The sequence below is a fragment of the Amblyomma maculatum genome, chromosome 2 (genome assembly GCF_055883805.1).
Source record: "Amblyomma maculatum isolate TAMU_Amacu chromosome 2, ASM5588380v1, whole genome shotgun sequence".
NCBI classification, from domain to species: domain Eukaryota; kingdom Metazoa; phylum Arthropoda; class Arachnida; order Ixodida; family Ixodidae; genus Amblyomma; species Amblyomma maculatum.
Genome location: NC_139345.1, coordinates 147,450,737 through 147,469,733, shown reverse-complemented (window position 1 = coordinate 147,469,733; position 18,997 = coordinate 147,450,737). Strand labels below are relative to the sequence as shown.

Below are 18,997 nucleotides of genomic sequence, written 5' to 3'. Positions count from 1 at the left end.
CGATATGTTGGGCCCCTTTGGGAGCGTTTGTGAGAAAGTATTTTACTAAAGTGTTTTGTTCTTTAAATATTATTGTAATAGTTTGGCCAGAAAATAAAAGGATACATGCATGTTATGAGAGCGACCGACGATTTTAGCTACTGGTGGGTATCAGGTTGTACGGTTGTACAGGGTTTTGAATATTTGGGGGCTGGGATTTAAAAAATTCCTATGCAAAATCTACTACCCCATTCCAGCTGAAATAACGTTCACAAAGTAGCAAAATATCGTCTACGTTATCTGATAAGTGATTCAACATTGGTACTTGCCTAGATTTTCCGAAATCGAGGAAAAACTTCTCTCGGCGGCGTGCACAATTTTCGCAGAAGAGAGTCGAAAAGCTATTTTGACATGATACGTCATCTGTCGAGCAGTCTCACTGCTCGACAGATGACAGAGCAGTCTCACTGCTCGACAAGTACCAGCGTCAGCTGTCGAGCAGTCGAAAAGCTATTTTGACATGATACGTCATCTGTCGAGCAGTCTCACTGCTCGACAGATGACAGAGCAGTCTCACTGCTCGACAAGTACCAGCGTCAGCTGTCGAGCAGTCATCTGTCGAGCAGTCTCACTGCTCGACAGATGACAGAGCAGTCTCACTGCTCGACAAGTACCAGCGTCAGCTGTCGAGCAGTCTCACTGCTCGACAGCTGACGCTGGTACTTGTCGAGCAGTGAGACTGCTCTGTCATCTGTCGAGCAGTGAGACTGCTCGACAGATGACGTATCATGTCAAAATAGCTTTTCGACTCTCTTCTGCGAAAATTGTGCACGCCGCCGAGAGAAGTTTTTCCTCGATTTCGGAAAATCTAGGCAAGTATCAATGTTGAACCACTGATCAGATAACGTAGACGATATATTTTTGCTACTTTGTGAAAGTTATTTAAGCTCGAATGGGGCAGTAGATTTTGCATAGGAATTTTTTAAATCCCAGCCCCCAAATATTCAAGACCCTGTACATAGACCATCATAGCAATCATAGCCCAGACGGCCACTGACGTCCGACGGACAACCGAACTCGGGCGCAACTCGGCGGCCGATTTCGGACGTCCGCCGGAATTCCGGCGTACGTACGAAAGCGGATGGTCGAATCCGTTCGCCCAGCGGACAGCCGCCGTACGTCCGCCACTGGATTTGCTTTTACACAGCTATGATATAGTTTGTAGTCGTCGTGCTCGTCTGAACTACGTATAAATCAGTAATGCCGCCAAGTCTGCATTATATGATGCCAGAGCGAATCGATGCGATAGAAAGCGTTTCCATTAAACAGTTTTTTTTATTTTCCGCATGTTTCATCGTTGAATTCTTCCATCCAAAATTTTTGATTAAAAGTTAAATAGCCATTAAACACGTTTCTATCATGATGCTTCGGTGAAATTTTAATCAGTGGCTGAATAGACGCAGCAAGCAGCAAGCTCAAAAAGAACGAAACCGAACCTATCCTCAAAAAAATCTGAAATGAGCCAATCCAATCCACCTGACAAGTTGAAGTTTAGTCATGGAAGATGGCTTCACGTTTTCGTGTTCTGCATTTTCTGCGCAGTTACAAATACCTACGGCTGTAATGCACTGCTAGCATTGTTTTTGCTGTGGCTTGGTGCGGCTGGCACACTTTGTTCACCCGCTGATTCCAAAGTAAGTATTTCACCGAACTTTTGTTTCTTTAGTTGAACTTTTCGATGCACCGATAGTGGTGAGCTTTTGCGTAAGGAAACAGCTCTGTACAGCAGCCGAACGGTCGAGTGTTTTAGGCGAGACTGACAGGATGGCTCCGCGCCGACTAACTAAAGTGCAGCCTCAAGTCTGAGGGCCATCTTTTCGGCATTACTGGACGCTGCGCCAGTAAGCAGCGCAACTTCTCTGTCTCTGATAAAGGAGTGCCTGCCCGAGCTTTAAAGGAGTTAATTTGTTAACCATGCGCAACGTGCTGAGTTGTAAAAACTATACGAGAAAACTTTTGCACTCCTCGAGCCTATCGTGCGACATGCCTACACTTGTGAAAACGTCGCGAGTTTTTTTGTTTTTTTTTTTTTTTTAATGGACAGCCGCTGATCTTTCTCTCTCGAGCTTTACGGCAACTACAGTTTCTAGAAGGAACGGCTGTAGCTACTAAATAACTAAAGGTTTAGTACTCTCCTTCAGCTTTGACAAACCAGGACAGCACCTTGCGCATGTTGGTTATGCATGTGGGACCGAACCGCGCAGAACAACCGGACAAGGAGATGAGAGAAAAAAAAAAGTCAGCACTTGTCTTTTTCTTGACCCGTTGTTCTGCGCTGTTCTGGCACGAATTTGACATGCCGCCGCCGCGATACAGTTGGGCTGTGAGCTCTGGTGCCTGCAACGCCTTCTTTTATGCAAAACAGGCATACTGGGAGGCCATGCAAGCCGCGGGCTCAAAAAAAAAAAAAAGTTGAGCAAAAGTGAGATGAAAACAAAATTGTTGTTGCTTTGTCCTTACAGATATTCAAAGGCTCCTCAGAACTTCACTGCATTATTGACAGCGAGATAATGCCAAAGCTGCACTAGAGCCATGCAGCACCTTATAGTGCATGATACTGAGCTTATGTGTCGCACTGAAAGCTCTTACCATGTTCTTAGATTATCATATTAAAGTAGCTTTAAACCCATGCTTGTTAATACAGTGATAGCCATAAATTGAATCTAGGGCATCATGCTCACATACAAGGCTTCTGATAACCGCTGGTCACATGATGTGGGCTATAGCAGAAACCTGTACCTGGTCATCTTACAAGCATTTGTGCAATTGATGCTTTTAATGTGTTGTAAAAGATTTTGTGTTCTGTTTCTGTATGGGAATGCTTTCCTTATTGAAGGCTAACATTTGGCTTGCTACAGCAAAACCTCTACCTAGTCATCCTAAAAACAGCACCGCAGTTGGTGCTTTTAATGTATTGTTGTGTTCTGCTTCTGTATGGCAATGCTTTTCTCGTTGAAGACTAGCGTGAGGCTTCCAAAAATTTTTCAGATGCCATTTGCTGTAGCCGATTTCGTAGGCCAACAGGAAGCAGCACTTTGAACATGGAAAACTGTCATCCACGGGGGAAAAACAGCAACATCCCTTTGCATTCTCATTTCTTTGGTATGGCTAAAAGTGAGTATTGTATCATTATCTATATTATTAATATTGAATCATGATTGTCAGTGTTGAAGTTGTTTGAGCGTGATGATTTTAAACACACAGGACATCCCTTCGACATTAAGGTTTTAGCTTGTTTACATGTAGGATGTAGAACTGGTTTCAACAAACTTTATGCAGCAAATTCTTTTTACATTGTCCACCATGTTACTTTTTGTCATTGGACACAGTCGTCCACTCTTAGCTTGAATGGGAATGTGTGGCATGCAGTTTGCAAAACAGCAATGCATCCGTCACAGCCATGCATCAAGGCTAAGTGGCTTGTGCGTAGAGGGACCAGCCGCTCCAGCTTCACGTCATCTGCCTCTTTGCTCCGGTGTGCAGACGTGCATTGAGGCAAAGTGGTTTATTTGTAGAGAAACCAGGAGCTTCTTTGTCACATCTGGCTGTTTGTTACGGTGTGCAGATGCGCATTGAGGCAAAATGGCTGATGTGTAGAGGGACCAGGAGCTGCTGCATAACGTCCTTCGCCTCTTTACTACAGTGCACAGCCGTGCATTGATGCTAAGTGGCTTGTGCATGGAGGGCCCAGGAGCTGCAGCTTCACGTCTGCCTCTTCGCTCAGGTACGCAGGTGCGTATTGAGGCAAAATGGCTTATGCATAGAGGGACCAGGAGCAGCTGTGTGGCGTAGTGTGTATATTTGCTATGGTGCGTATCGAAGTACAATGGGGGGCTCATGTGTAAAGGTACCATGAGCTGCTGCGTCATGTCGTCTGCCTCTTTACTATGGTGCGCAGGCATGCATCAAGGCAAAGTGGCTTATGCATAGAAGGACCAGGAGCTGTTGCTTCACATCTGCTGTGATGCGCAGCTGCATATTGTGGGTGGTGGTGGAAAACATTGCCATCAGATACAAATACAGGAGGTTACTAGCTGACCCTGAGGGGGCCTGTCCTGACAAAAACAAGGGGTCCCTAGTTTGGGACCCCAGTGGTGGTAGAGGGACTAGAGGCTGGTACTTCACGCTGTCTGCCTCTTCGCTACGGTGTGCGGCTGCGATGGATGCAGTGGCATCTCAAAAAGTGGATGCCACGCACTCGCATGTTCAGCCTGAGTGGACGACTGTGTACCTGCTATAGCTTTGTTATTCATAGAATAAACCTAGGCCAAGTTGAATAAATTATAGCTCACCTCATATGTGGTCAGCAAAGAAAAGCCACTCCAGAAAATCTGATGCATTTACTGTCATAGGGTTCTTATTCATATACATGCTACTGACAAGTCAGATTCTTCACCCTCAGAAATGCCAGAAAAATAACCAAGGGTGCGTCTGCAATAGTCTAGCTTGCTCTTTCTCTGCAGACTTGAGTCAGATGTGTGTTCCATTGCTGTGGGTGGGACAGGCGTGAATCTTTGATTTTAAGCTTGCAACTAGTATGTTATTGTAGTTTAAAGGCAAAACGGTACTAATAATCGTAGCCCCCCGTGGCCTTTATCCCCTTTTAATAGTGTTGCTAGACACTGAATTACTAGTTTACTCTGCACTGTTTCTGTCTAGTTAATGTGCGGAGATGTACATATATTTATATGACTTGGAGTTGTCGACTTTGTACTTAGAAACATTGTAGTGTTATCTGATGTGTTGCTTTCATTTCTTTAATGATTTCTGTAAGGGATCGGTGGGTATGCTAGGCACCATTATTAGTCTGCTCTTTTTGGGTCACCTGTTCAATGCCCAGCTGCGGCCGTCTCCCACTTGCCCTCGGACAGGAGGCGGAGAGACGCGCACAGATAGGCAGCTACAGCAGCTACAGTGCTTAACGGAAACGTAGGCAGAGAGGGAAAGAAGTCCCCTCTTTCGAGGACTTTGCTGTCGCACTCGAAGACGCGGGGACAGGCAGTTTGTTCTCGTTGCTGTGTCATGTAAGGGGCTCATTTTTATTTAAGGAGCTTTACGAACAGTATACAACTAAGGGGTCCTTAGTACTAAGCGTACTAAGGGATCCTTAGTATGCTGACCGGACCCATCACCCGGAGGCAGCACAGCTTTGAAACGAGCACCTCTTTTGGAAGAACTGCTTATCGTTCAAAGAAAAAACACTGTCAGGTTGAAGAGTGTAAGGCCCTCTTCCTTGTTGGGGAGCCCATAAAAGTGACAATTATTCAGTGCAGGCGCGCTGAGTGGGGTCTCGTTGAGGATTCCAACCCTGGATGTTAGCAATGGTGGGAGATAGCGGCGTTGAAAAAGGGCAAGTGTGTAACAGTGACGGTATGATGTGGGTTGGCTCTTCTGATGTGGTCCGCAATGGTGCTGACTCGGACGCCAATAATTGCAATAATTGCCCTGTAAAAGGAGCCGCCAAGGATGCAAGCTTTGGGCAATGGTTGCGCACGTGGGACACCGTTTTGATGGGTTCTAATTATTTATTTTCTTTTTTTTTTTCCGAGGGGAGAGAGTTTGGCATGTGACCTAGTGAGCCAATCATTTCGAGGTCCATTCTCTAAATTCCGTTTGTTGTGAAACGAATTTGTTGTCCCTTTTGCATTGCTTGTATTAGGGAGAGGGTGAAGAACTTATGAAAGTGGAAAGACATGCCAAAATGTTTGTTAGCCAGTCATGTGTGAGTTCGTTGTCATCGGGGAGAAGAAATGTGGGCGGAGTCCCGAAGTTAATGAAACGGCCCCGCGGCCTGGAGAACTCGTTCTGAGCTAGATTTTGATCTCTTTACTCTTCGGCATAGATCATGGTCATTGTTTCACCTGTTGTAAATGCGTACATTCATGTATAAAATTTTCAGTTCATCTTCCTCTCCGTGTGCAAGTTGTTGTGGCCAGATGCAGTAAATTCACTATTTTCATTTCTATATAATGTGCCTTTCTGAAGATGGTGAGCTCTTTCGTCCAATCCTGTAAGAAAGCTGCAAAGCGCTCCCAAATCTTCCACAAAACTGTGTGATATCTTTAATACTAACTGCGGCTTGGTGTCACTCAAAACATGTAATTGAGGTAGATTTCTTCCCCCCCCCCCTCTTTTTGTTCATTCAAATGAGGATCAGCGGACACTAACTCTTGCTTTTGTAATGCCCTAGGCCCCGCCTTAAGGTAGTACTCCAATGTCGATACCATTTTTATAGCTATGGCTGTCCAACAGCACTAATGTCTTTTATACACTTCTTTTACTAATCTCTTACCCAAGTGGTGGCTTATACTGCGGGGGCGAAAGTCTGGACAGTATGTCTGTAGATTTTGGACTAGAATCGCGATGTAAACGAATTGTGACCTTATTTCTCTTGCACACATGAAAGAACTAACGTTCAACTTTCACATCGACAAGTATGGTCCGAGTTTCCTGGTCGATGTGAAAGTTATGTGCTTTGATTGCAGTTTGTGAAGTCCACACACTTGTCCCCGATATTACATAGGGGCAAATTAGGCGCCTTTACAGGGGCAGTTTCTTTGGCGCCCACTACCTTCCCCATAAAAAGTTACAGTGTTTCTTGTGAACAGCTGGCTGCATTTATAAATACCATTATTTTTTTTTGTAATTTGTTGTGCGTAGTTGAGAGATCCATGACATACATCCATGCTGCATGCTGCCGGTAATACATCAGGAGCTTGTGGTTATCAGCTTTTTGTGTTTTGTGTAACTATAAGCCTTGCTATTGTAATGTCGCATAGCGCTGTGGGTAAACAAATAACTTTACTTTTAACTCTTGTAGAAGCATGAACACTGCGCAATCACTGCGGCGGGCTATGCTTCCACATTGGGCTTTAGCCACATGTCAAATGTCTATCTTTATTCTGCTGCAGCAGCTTGCATGTTATCAGATAAGTTAATTCGTCGCAGGTGCTCTAAGGAGACGCTTTCTAGACGCTTGTAGCCTAGATGTTGATGTCGATATACCCCCGACACGCCCAGGGAATGTCTTCAGTAGAGGGTACATGGAAACCAGCGAAATGTGCAGTTTACAGAACAAAAAGGTAACAATTTTAAATGATGTTATTATTGATCACTTCTTTTCAGAGCAGGAACAATGACTTTAGAAATCTGCCTGTTAAACCGCTCAAAATGCAGGTTTCTGCCGCCAATGCGTACCTGTGTAATACTGCAATGCTCTGGCTGTGCTTTATGTTCATATACAGCATCCTTTATGCTTAGTTTCTCTGCATGTGCGCTCCATGTCTTGGGCATTGCTGAGGGCGCGTAGCAGCAAGCATAACATGCCATGTTTGTTCAGAGTGGCATGTTCAAAGTGACAACATAAAAACATTAAAATACTGAATGCCAGGTTCTCGTCAAACTACGTTTGTATCTTTTGTTATTCTGCATGGGTTTTGCTGCAGTTATATGACCTTTCTTATAGTATGTGACAGTTCTGAATGGAGATGCATGCGTACAGTGCCATCTGGAAAAAGCAATTGAGAGAAACTGGCAGTTGCCCTTGGAGATGTGTAATCAAAGTTCAGCACAGATAACTTGAATTTCATTTTCCCTTCTATTGCAGGAGGAGCCCATCCTGCTCTTTCCATCTTAGGCCTGAAAGACTAGCAACAGCTGATCGAGCAAATGCACAGGATAGTAACTGCTCCTGGAATCCCGGCCCGCGGAGGCCGCCCACACAGAACTCGATCATCTCGCTAATTCCGAAATATTAGGTTTCAATAAATACCTTTTCCTCCACCACCTCCCCAAGGGAAGAGCTGTCACGGCCAAGGATAATTTAAAAAAATTATTCAAGTAGATTCTTAATACTCCAGTTGGCCTGCATTTTACCATGCCATTCCTTAACATCGATATTTTTTTAGTGTAGACTATTTATGCATGCAGTTTTTGCAATAAAGGCAAAAAAAATGCTTTTTTTACAACCTTGCATGCTGGTATGCCTATGCACTTAGCATGTTTTCAGGAATGGTGCATTTGTGTAAAGCTCAGCTAGCATATGTGCCTCTTTGATGGAAGTTTGCACACTACTGTTCAGTGCTTTGTGTGTGAAAGTAAAGCAGACAACAGGAAACTTGAACCTGTTGCATATTCTATTGTCTGCTTTACTCTAACGACAAAGGCATTGAGCACTAGTATGTGACTGAAATTTCCATGGCACATGCTTGCTGAGCTTTACACGAATGTTATTGTCAAGTTTTTACACGAATAGCGGGCCCTGCAAGCATGTTCCGGGAAACGTCCGAATGTCCGCCTCCGGCTGCCCGTCGGACGTCCGTGGGACGCGATCCGGATCCACGAACGATAGTCCGACGGACGTCCGCTGTACGTATATCGAACATCACCGGACTTCCGTCGGATGTCCGAAGGTCCGAGAACGGACGTCCGTCGGTCGACCGTCGGACGTCTATGGCCGTCTGGGAGACCTTGTCAGACACACCGAGATGCCGAGATCCCCTGACCTGAAAAACTGGATTCAAGTGCCTGGGAATTGACTGATTGATTGATCGTCCTTTATTGAATAGGAAGACTCATGGCCACGAATGGGCCGTAAAGGAGAGCACAATCTTCATTATTTGCACAGGTCGTCACTCAAATGGCCACTAAGGGAGCCATACATGGCGAATATAATCTGTGTGCTAGCATCAGTTTCTAGATGGGAACAGTAGTTCAGGCGGTAGGGTTCGATCTCGGAGCGTCCAGTAGAAAAAGCAGGACAATCCCAGAGTAGATGAGACATGCCGCCGCGCGTTAGAGTCGTACAATGGGGGCACGTAATAATTTCATCTGTATACTGACGCCAGCGGGCCATAATACGTGGCGTGTAAGCCATGGTAGAATTGGTAATCCGCATGGGCGATGAGCTTATTCAAGAAGACTTCGGGTTAGGTGGGGAAATTAGTAGAGGAAAATTGATGGCCGCAGCTGTGCGTCTTACCGGAGGTGTTTCTGTTGATAGCAAACTCGACATATGTTCTTCCCGCTCCCCAAAAACATGCACCCCGTTTACCATGAGAGCCGGAGGAGTGATAGAGCAACAGCGCTGCAAGCCCGTTTTGAGGGAAGACAGGACGTCTTATATACAGATGCCGCACAATGCGCGAACGGTTGGGAACGTGTTTCAGTAGCAACTAGAGAAGACGGGCTCGGTAGTTTGCTGCAGCATCCGAAATTCGACCACAACGGAGGCGGAAGAGGTGGCCATCGCGCTAGCTCTAACACAACAACAGGTCAAAATTATAGTTACAGACTCGAAATCAGCGATTAGAAACTTTGACGCGGGTCGCATTTCGGCCATAGCAGCAAGAGTGTTGGCCAGTGGTCCACCACCGGCAGAGCAGGTCGCGCTCATTTGGACACGGGCGCACCAGGGGTTGAGGGGGAACGAGAAAGCGCACGTACTGGCCCGAGGATTAGCTACATTCCGGGATCCCAGTGACGACTTATGCGCAACCCCGTACCCCTTGCGCGATGAGGAGCCCCTGCAGTTCGACGATGACCTTAACACCTACCAAGATATCCTAAATTATTACAAATTAGGCAGATCAGTACTACCAAAAGCGTGTAAGCAACTCACCAAAAGCGTGTAAGCAACTCACCAAAAGCGAGGAGGTTATGTGGCGTAAGCTACAGACTGGAGTATTCCCGAACCTCCAGCTTTAAAGCAAGTAGTAGCACAATATGTTTCTGTAACATTGCAGCAACATTGTCAATGTTGTACAATGTTGCGATAACATTGGACTACATTTATCCAACATAATGAGAAAACTTTCAACATTCGATAACGTTGCTGCAATGTTAACAAGTAACATGCTGGCAATGTTGCTCTAAAGTGGTCTTTCCACATTGCAGCAATATTGTCAAATGATGTATAAATGTTGAACCACATACGATGACATTGCTATAACATTTTCTTTATTGGCTAACTGTCGTTCTTTCAGACTATTTCTGCAGCCCAAACAGAAAAGCCGGTATTAGGTCACTCCACTGACCTTTTTGACCAGTTTCGAGAGTCGGTTAGGAGGAAAAAGACACGCCAAAAAATTTGTGAAGTGCCAGGAAGGTGTAATCTATTCCCTGCCGCTATCATGTGGGAAGAGTTACATCGGCCAGACTGGCCGATGTCTTAACGAAAGATTAAAAGAACATTATTATAATGTTACGCATGTCCCTATTACCGGTCACGTGGCTAAGCACTGCAGCAGCTGCAAGGAAGGTGACGAAGGTGACGATAGGAGTGCCTGCCAACCTTTGTACAATGAGTGTATGATTTTAGGAAGCCATCGTGACCAGTTGACTAGAGAGGTGGTGGAAGCACTAATGATAGCGAGGCTCTCGGAAAGTTGTATAAGTGCACCATCTGTGGCATTATCAGAAAAAGAAACAGCTTATCTCGAATGCGAATGTTGATGCGACCCTGTAGCAGTGTGAATTTTATGTGTTCTCATGATCTGTGTGTCTTGATTTCTATCTCTGCCTTCCAGTGGGGTATATATACCGACTGGACAAGCAATAAAAAATCAGTTGTCAGTCAGCGCTGTGTTTGTCATTATTGTGTTCTCTTGTCCCGTTTATCGCGCTGTAGATATGGAACATCGTCACCAACTCGCCCAACAACTGACCTTGTCGGGCTTATAGTAGCCTTACCTGTTTTCCGGCTGGCGTTACATAACCTCGACGGCGCTTATGGCAGTCTTAGCGGCTTTGATGCTTGTGGTAGCCTTAGCGGCGTGCTCTGATATCTACTTCCGAACTTCGCAGCTGCAAATTTCGGCTACGCGTTCTCTTATTTATTTATTTATTATTATTTTTTTTGGCTTCGGTGTACTCTTGACAACGTTTTCCTCATTTAAGACACGGCTGCGAATGTCGGCACGCCTGTTTTCCGGCTGGCGTTACATAACCTCGACGGTGCTTATAGTAGCCTTACCTGTTTTCCGGCTGGCGTTACATAACCTCGACGGCATTTATAGTAGCCTTACCTGTTTTCCGGCTGGCGTTACATAACCTTCTCAGAAACCCAAGTGCACGTGCGCGCCACATACTGCTCCCAGCATTATCCCTTTCCAGCAATTGCAAATCTTTCCTGCATTTCCGGGAAATCATCTAATGGCCGTATGCGTCATGCTCCTTTCTTGTCCTGCAAGTCAGTGGACATGTCACTCTGTCGTCTCCTTTGGACAGTAGGCATTCCTCACTGGACGATAGGGCTTCTCGACGGGAAGGGTGAACAATTGAACGAAAGCACTTCCGGCTATATCCCGCAGGGGGACATTTCTTTGTATTTTTCTAGAAGTTCTCTTGACAGGGTCAATTTGGCATTTGCAGGGTCTCCACAAAGCAAAACAGGCTTACACAAAAGGATTCATGGAAACAGGCTCACTTAGCGCCCTTGTACCAACAGCACATATCCACAGCACTTATCCATGCCTACAGGCGAACAATAGAGTGCGCAAGTGCGGATGATGCACGGTCATAACGATACGAAGACAGCTCGCTAGTCCTGCCTGCGCATATATTCAGCTCGCCTTGTAAACCGTCACCGTCAGCGCTGCCTGAATCTAAGGCCACCATCTCCCACCTAAAACACCGGATCACCGCAGTGGCGTCGGCTTCCAGGCTCAGCCTCAAGACCGTCGGGTGAGCGGGGGCATCAAGCTCTGATTAAGTCTGCTGCTGGCCCTATTTCGTGTGATTCCTGCTCTCTACCCCGAAAAGAGCCCTATAACCGGGATATCACAGGTATATGGCGACCTCAAGAATTGACCCTTCGGTCGGCGAGGTATGTGCCGCCATCAAGACATTTGAGACTGAGCAAGCATTCCTCCGCGAGCTTAGGCTTACCCCCGAATCAACTGTAAGCCGGCCATCCCGAGCCAGTAGCCAGGGAGGCCGCCCTGCAACTTCGGATTACTGGGGTGTCTGTAAAGACCTTACCTTTAACCCCGACAAGCCTTCCTGCGAAGGAGAAGTGGTGACATTTAACAGGAAAGCCAAAAATGGAATGCGGCCAAGTTTTAGATGTAATAGGGGCCGCAAGCAGCTTTCACAGCTTCATGGCACCGGTGTGCTTCGAGGGGTACAAGGCCAAGGGTCTTTTTTTTGCCTGTACAGACCGTTTGGGACGTCCAAATGTAAAGTTGTCAAGGCGAGACATAATTTGGATCACCTACTGTATGGCGAAAGAACTGACATCCAGACAGACCCGGGAGCTCGTGCTCAAAGATTTCGAGCTTCACAACGATGCCCGCACAGACTGGCGAAACTACACCCGGGAAGTGCTGCAGCAGGAGCTTCTCCAGCGGCCTCCCATGGGAGGAGTTGGCGAAGAGGTTCAAATCGATGAATGCCTCTTGCGTGGAAAGCGGAAAGCCAACAGAGGAAGGCTTCTATCCGGCGACAATGTTCCTCCAAGGCACCGGAATAACTACGGTGGTGTCGCCGATAAGGGTCCGTGGGTGTTTGGGATGGTGTGGTCCCAGACTGGAGAGCTTCGCCTCTTCAAAGTTGACAAGAGGGACGCAGCTACTTTAGGCCCTATCATCGCGGCCAACATCAAGCCAGGAACTACAGTTTACAGTGATGAATGGGCCGCGTACAACTGTATTCCGACCCTTCAGGACCCATCCGGAGTTCCCCTGAATCTCAACTGGCACACGGTGAACCACACCATCCATTTTGTCGACCCCACGACCGGAGCAAACACTCAGCGCATTGAAAGCGCATGGCAAAAAATGAAGCGCTAGCTAGTGCGCAACGGCCAGAAGACGTCATCGGCTCTTCTGGAGTCGCACCTCTACTGGCATTGGTGGCAGTCCATCAACGGCCGCACGAAGTGTTCAGACCCTTTTCTGCGCCTAATGGAAGCCATCGCAAGATGCTATCCGCTGTAAAGGACCCTGGCTTCGCCGTCGAAGTCGCCGCTGATCTATTTGCTTCGAAGTCGGGGCAAACAACGCTGGCTTCAGCGACAGCACCTACTGTCACAATTTTTTAACCGGTTCCTATTGGAGCCACCAAGAGATGCAGAGTCGTCGCTGTCCGCTCCGGCCCCACCCTCTCTCTGGTCACTCGTAGTTTCTTACCAGTGCCACGTCTCCAGTCTAATCTTCTAACCTCAGTTAACCGTACGCGACTTGCTACACATCGGAAGTAAAATCAGAGCACGCGAAATTCGCAGCTGCGAAGGTCAGAAGTATATATCAGAGCACGCCGCCAAGGCTACCACAAGCGTCGCAGCCGCTAAGACTGCCATAAGCGCCGTCGAGGTTATGTAACGCCAGCCGGAAGACAGGTAAGGCTACCATAAGCGCCGTCGAGGTTATGTAACGCCAGCCGGAAAACAGGTAAGGCTACTATAAGAGCCGTCGAGGTTATGTAACACCAGCCGGAAAACAGGTAAGGCTACTATAAGCGCCGTCGAGGTTATGTAACGCCAGCCGGAAAACAGGTAAGGCTACTATAAGCGCCGTCGAGGTTATGTAACACCAGCCGGAAAACAGGTAAGGCTACTATAAGCGCCGTCGAGGTTATGTAACACCAGACGGAAAACAGGTAAGGCTACTATAAGCGCCGTCGAGGTTATGTAACACCAGCCGGAAAACAGGTAAGGCTACTATAAGCGCCGTCGAGGTTATGTAACGCCAGCCGGAAAACAGGTAAGGCTACTATAAGCGCCGTCGAGGTTATGTAACCCCAGCCGGAAAACAGGTAAGGCTACTATAAGCGCCGTCGAGGTTATGTAACGCCAGCCGGAAAACAGGTAAGGCTACTATAAGCGCCGTCGAGGTTATGTAACGCCAGCCGGAAAACAGGTAAGGCTACTATAAGCGCCGTCGAGGTTATGTAACGCCAGCCGGAAAACAGGTAAGGCTACTATAAGCGCCGTCGAGGTTATGTAACGCCAGCCGGAAAACAGGCGTGCCGACATTCGCAGCCGTGTCTTAAATGAGGAAAACGTTGTCAAGAGTACACCGAAGCCAAAAAAAAAAAATAATAATAAATAAATAAATAAATAAGAGAACACGTAGCCGAAATTCGCAGCTGCGAAGTTCGGAAGTAGATATCAGAGCACGCCGCTAAGGCTACCACAAGCATCAAAGCCGCTAAGACTGCCATAAGCGCCGTCGAGGTTATGTAACGCCAGCCGGAAGACATTGCCGTAAAATAAAAATTTGGCCGTGTAGCGTCAGCCGGAAAACATGCGTGCCGATCGAACGGTCATTGTGTAAGGCAATCGCGGTATTTGACAGCAGCTGAAAGGAGGAAAACATTGCCAAGACTAACCGGAAGAAGAAAAAACAACTCACAGCACGCGTAGTCGAAATTCGTAGCCGCCAACGGTCATAGCGAGTGCGCGTAGAATAACTGGAAGAAAAAAAAAAAGCTCACAGCACGCGTAGTCGAAATTCGCAGCCGCCAACGGTCATAGCGAGCGCGCGTAGAATAACCGGAAGAAAAAAAAAAAAAAAACTTTCACAGCACGCGTAGTCGACATTCGCATAGCGAGTGCGCGTAGAATAACCGGAAGGAAAAAAAAAAAAAAAAAAAAAAGCCGCCAACGGTCATAGCGAGCGCGCGTTGAATAACCGGAAAAAAAAAAAAAAAAAAAAAAAGAAAACCTTCACAGCACGCGTAGTCGAAATTCGCAGCCGCCAACAGCGAGCGCGCGTAACGGTCATAGCGAGCGCGCGTGATTATTTTGCAGCGGCAAGCGCGGTATTGTAAGGTTGTAAGCGTGGGATTGCGAGGAGGAAAGTTCCGAGGAAGTGAGTGAGGGAGTGGTGGACGAGCCACACTGTGCCCGTCAAATTTGGCCGTCAAATTTGGTGGAAACACTGGTAGCATAGTCTGGCAACAGGTTAAGTTACGCCAACCGGAACGAAGTCGAAAACTGTTCGGCAAATGTCAGTCCTGATAATGGTCGTGACAGCTGTCCATGTCAGTGTTCATAGAGCAGCGTAAAAATTTTGTAATTAGAGATGTGCCCACCAAGATGCTTAACTTAGCAATTCGATTTTTTTTTTTTTTTCAGGGATGCAGCTTCACTTGTGACAACATCATGGTGTGGAAGAGACCCTCATCGTGACCAGCTGGAGGCTACCAGGGCACAAGCATTTTTAGACATGCTAAATTGTTCAGTAAAATGCTGACAATACTTGTTTGTAGTTTTCCAGTGCAATGGCGCATGTCCAAAGAAGGAAGGATTAAACTAGTCGTAATGTCTCTACTGTTCATAATATGTCTGCTTGTTTCTGAAAACTGAACTAGGTTGTACTCCTACTTTGTATATGCATTTGTGTCAAATTTCTGCACAAAATAGTGCTACACTGTGCTATAGTGTTTGCGTAAATAGTTTACTGAAGTGTTTTATATTTGTAAATGCAAGTTGGAGGGGTGGTGGGTGCATTTTCATGCTATGCTATTGTGCCCAGTAACTGTTCAAAACATTGTCTCTGGTTCTTGTTCCTGAGTAGCCTGAGTGTTGTTTTGTACCTTTGTTGCAAGTTGCTGAACAAAGTAATTAAATAAAATAAACCTTGTCTGTGAAATGTAGGCCCATGTGGCACATTTTTCAATCTATGCCAATGTGCCTGTGTAAATGTTCTGTATGTTATATATCTGCTTCCTTTTTCTGAATAGGCAGTACTGCTGTTTTATATTTTGTTGCAAGTTTCTGCAATTAATAGTTTACTAAAGTGTCATGTTTGTAAAACTCAAGTTGAGGGACATGCACATTTTAAAGCTATGCTGATGTGCTTAGTAACTGTTGACATTATTTGTGCTTCCTGTTCTTGAGTAGCCAAATTGGCTGTGTGCTATGTATGATTGTTGAAAGTTTCTGCATAAAACGATTGTCTTGAAGTAAATGTCTTACATTTGTGAAACTAGCTTCTGTATGTCAAGCTAATGAGTATACTGGAATCAAGCTTGCTGTTAGGCTAATTGAATAAATTCTTGACAAATAAAATAGCGCTAAAAAACAAATGATTGTAATGCAAATGCATATATATAAATCATTCTAATTGCCAGAATAACCACTTTCAGTGCCATTTTCAGGTCACAGCAGCTTATAGCGTCTAAATGAGCACCGGTACAGAGCTGATGAATATTACATTTAAGGTCTCATTCAGAGCAAGCGGCTTGAAAAGTGAGGAAAAGCTGTGTTGTCCAGTGCAGCCTTTTAGGTATTCATACTCCTCTGCACTGCACTGCCGTGTGGCAACGAGTAATGTTCAGTTGCTCATTCTTGCGACCTTAAGCTACCATAACCATTGTGGTACGACGATACCATTGCACATGGTTTAGCCTTTCACAAGATAAATTTATTGAACAGCAAGCATCGATAGCTAGTGGCCATCAATGCGGCGGAATATTTCAGTAGCTTGGAATGTTGCCTGAAAGTTTCTGAAACATTACAATAGCTTTGCAGCAATATTGCACTAACGTTGTCATGGGAATGTTGCATGTGTGCAAATAAAAAGTTGTACCAATATTAAGAAAATGTTGCAGCCATGTTGCATTAATATCGTCTTCAGAAGTGGCTTAAACATTGACTAAAGGTTGTTGTAACATTGGTGCAATGTTGCTTCAATGTTGTCTTATGTATGTTGCAGCAACGTGGCAAAAAGAGGACACTAGCCACGTTAAGGCAATGTTGAAAGCAAACATTGCGGCCACATTGAGGCAACAAAGTGTGCTACTAGGGTGACACCCGGAAATTTTTAGCCCCAGGTGCAAACGTTGCGATGGCATAGCGGACAGGATCCATATGATATGGACGTGTCCTAGATTTGGAGAACCTGACCGAACAGATGAGTCCTGTTAGGCACTACTTCTCAAGCAGGACGAAAAAGGGCAACGAGAAGTCATCCGTCTTGCTCTGGCCGCTGCTTAGATCCAAGGGATCCAGGTCGACGGCTGAGGGGGAGGACATGGTTTGGACAGAGCTTCGCCTCGGATCCTCACCAACCTTTTGACGGGTGCAATAAATGTTAATTCTCTCTCTCTCCTCGGCGTTGTGGTGGGAGCTCGTACGGATTGCGTCAATGCATTCAGGTCCACTATCTGATGATGAATCCCGTCCTTGTGTCTGATACGCCGCCGGGCACCCATCGGTTTTCCAATGGGTACAAGTTTTCCCCTGCCTGGTGCTCGACTTTTCTGGAGTGAAATGCTTGTGAATTAAAAGGGATATAGCGCGTTTGGTCGACTGTGCGCCATCGATTACGGCACCGATCATCTCGGATTACGACAGACCTGGCACACCCGCCAAAGACCGTCTGGCTGATGGAGGGCCAGGCTTCAAGCCACAGACGCGTGCCGGCTCCTATACACATGGTCGCTACCGCGGCCTAGCAATTACGGCTAGCTATGAGAAGGCGGGTCCCAGGGTCTCGAGTGGTCAAAGCCCCCCCCCCCCCCCCCTCCCCCCTTTCCCTCCACCAGTAGTTTAAGGACCCTGAGGCCCCCCACGCTCGCTGGAATATATAAGGACTACATGAGTACGAAGCACGCTGCCATTTTATTTTTGTCGGTGGTTTTCAGAACATTTCTTCTCCATTGATTCTGCAATTTCCCAGTTAATTTTAATTACAGCCATAAAGTATTTTCTAAAACCTAAGACGGAGAAAATAATTTCTCCCCTGTTACGGCTCTAAATAAGCGTATCGTCATCATCCCTTTGTAAAAAATGATGTGCAAAGCTGGCCATCAGACTTTTACTATCCGTTTTCTCCCTTTCCACCTGTGCTCGAATTACTAGAGACTTCCTTTGATGGAGCCAGACTTTAGTGCTTGCGGGTTCACAAGAGAGCTTTGAAAAGAATTCATCGTTTCGCAACGCCTGGGGCAACATGTCCTATGTGTAATTGATTCTACCCAAAAAACGCTTTATGCTGTCATAGATATACGAAATGGTGCAGAATTTGCCATATATCAAGGATCTAGTGTGGTAGATGTAGCCAGTATAACAAGCAAAACTGTTTATTTATGCATCAGGTAATGGCGCCCGTTTTCGCTCTCCTTGGCGCGGTTAGCGTGGTCGCCCATGCCGGGGTCTCCCGGCGGTCCGCCTGGTTAGCTTGCCGCTGGCCCAGTAAAAAAAAAATCAATGGGTTTAATTTGGAAGACCAGTCAGATTGAATTAATTGGTTCTGCCAATCCCAAAGGGTTTGTCCAATAGGTACTGTCCAAACCAGCTAGTTTCTTCACTCCCAATTGGGAAGCCCAGTTGGTTTCTTCACTCCCAATTGGGACGCCCAGTTGGTTTCGTGACTCCCAATTGGGACTGAAGAAACCAACGGGCATCTCAATTGGGATTGAATAAATCCATTGAGCTAATGGGAAGCCCAATGGGCTATTTCAATCCCAATTGGGATTATTTCGCTCCCAAATGGGACGCCCATTTGAAACGAATTGGGCTTCCAACTGGGCTTCCCATTGGTTCTAATTGGTCCTAAGCAAACATTCCCAATTGGGAAAATCGTCAGTGATATCCTTAACTGAGATGTGCACAGATATACATACCTGTATAAAGAGACAACAGTGAAAAATTTAAGTTCTTATAAAAAGTATATGCCACTTAATCTTATTAATTGATTATATCGTGTTCACTGTAAGTTCACGCATAAATAAATAAGTTAACTCTGAATAACAAAGATGTGTCACTGGTCCCAGCAGCACTGTTCAAAGAATGGAGTATATAAGTCTGCAACCTGTGGATATATACATTCAATCTTTGTTAGTTCCGTGCGTGTAATGCTTGCTTGTCTCATGATTTCTGTAAAAAATTGTAATTTCATTCCACTTGTATAAAAGTCGGCTCCCCTATAACTTCTGGAAGAAAACATTAAAATTTCATCTCCATTCTTTTTTTTTCAGCTATGTGAGTTCAAATAATTTGGGCTCAATGGGT

At 45.9% G+C, this 18,997-nt stretch overlaps 1 long non-coding RNA gene and 1 pseudogene across 2 annotated transcripts; both read left to right on the top strand.

The window, feature by feature from the left end:
- The first annotated feature begins 1,538 nt into the window (after positions 1–1,538).
- Positions 1,539–8,501, top strand: LOC146200137 (uncharacterized). Of its 2 annotated transcripts, none has more exons than XR_014705192.1 (3): positions 1,539–1,673; positions 3,028–3,153; positions 7,646–8,501. It is a non-coding gene; the product is annotated as an uncharacterized LOC146200137 (long non-coding RNA). The 2 variants fall into 2 exon arrangements; XR_014705193.1 differs by lacking the exon at positions 7,646–8,501 and adding an exon at positions 3,605–3,623.
- A 3,699-nt stretch (positions 8,502–12,200) lies between these two features.
- On the top strand, positions 12,201–13,060 carry LOC146200136 (uncharacterized; annotated as a pseudogene).
- Positions 13,061–18,997: the final 5,937 nt, after the last annotated feature.